The sequence below is a fragment of the Eimeria acervulina genome, genomic scaffold, assembly GCF_000499425.1.
Source record: "Eimeria acervulina Houghton genomic scaffold, Eah_scaff1441, whole genome shotgun sequence".
Classification (NCBI taxonomy): Eukaryota; Apicomplexa; class Conoidasida; order Eucoccidiorida; family Eimeriidae; genus Eimeria; species Eimeria acervulina.
The window spans coordinates 5,602-7,058 of NW_013550236.1; positions in this window are offsets into that span (position 1 = coordinate 5,602).

Genomic DNA, 1,457 nt, shown 5'->3' on the forward strand with positions numbered 1-1,457 from the left:
ATTAGGGTTTAGGGTTTAGGGTTTAGGGTTTTTGAATATAATATCTTTTCTGCTTTTGTTCGCTCTGAGGTGTATCATCATCATGTATAAAGTAGATCTATTGAAATTGTTTTGTATGAAGTGTAATTCTAAATATAATTACAATATATTAATATATAATAACATTAAACAAATAGAACATAGAATGCATCATATATATAATATATATATGTAATGCAATATATATATATAATGTAGATTATATATGTAATGCATATTATATATGTACATATATATATTATATATAAATATATATATTATACATATATATATATATATTGTGGGGGATAAGGCGGAAAGAAACCTCAGCAAAAGTTTATAATAGAGAACAACATATGCTGTCTCTCTCTCTCTCTCTCTCTCTCTCTGTCTCTTTAGATTTAAATACTTTGATTTTTAATGAATAGCAAAGACAAAACAATATTATGCTGCAAGCAGTAAAAGAAGAAAAGATAATAAGGAGGAGCGAGATGAAGAACAGAGCAACTATCAACAGAAGACAAACTAAAAACAAACAAACAGCAACAGCAACAGCAACAACAACAGCAGCAGGAACAGCAGCAACAGCAAGAAAAGCTGCTGCTGCTTCTGCTTCTGCTGCTGCTGCTCTCTATCTCTGCTCCCCTTTAAGGCTGGCGAGCAGAGCGACTTTAGTTAAGAGATAAAAGAAATAAAAATAAATAAAAATATAGCAGACATCAGAGAGCAGTGGAGTGTCTCGCACTGAGATGTTTGAAAACAAACAAAAGACAAAAAGAAAAAACTCAGCACTACCTGAACAAACGCAATCAAACAGCTAAGTAGCTAGCTAGCTAGCTACCTACCTACCTACCTCCCTAGCTAGCTAGCTAGCTAGCTAGTTGGAGTTGTATAGCTAGCGGTTACTCTTGATTCGCCGCTCTGCCTTCTCGTTGTTCGTTCTGAAGACGCGATTACAGCTAGCCAAGCTACAGTAGCTAGCTAGCTAGCTAGCTGCGCAGCTAGCTAGCTGTGCTGTTGTGTGCTTGTGTGTCTGCACTTAGGCCTATCATAAAGAGATTATATTATTCATAGAGATAAAGATATATCAGAACCGTACAGTAGAAATAGCATCATATATATATATATGCAATATATGTCTATATATATTTATATATTTATATATTTACATATATTATATTTAGATATTTATATATTGATGTTTGTTTCTTGTTTTTAATTTGTTGTGTTTTGGGTGTCTCCTCGCTGCGGTTCTTTATTTATTTATTTGCATTTGTCTGTCTCCTTTTTCTATCGATTGAATTTGTCTATTGTCTTTTAAGTTGGCGAAAGAAAAACAAAAAGACTCAGAAAAAGTAAAAAAGATAAACAGAGACAAATAACAAACGACTCTTATATATATATATATACATATATATATATATATATATATATATGTA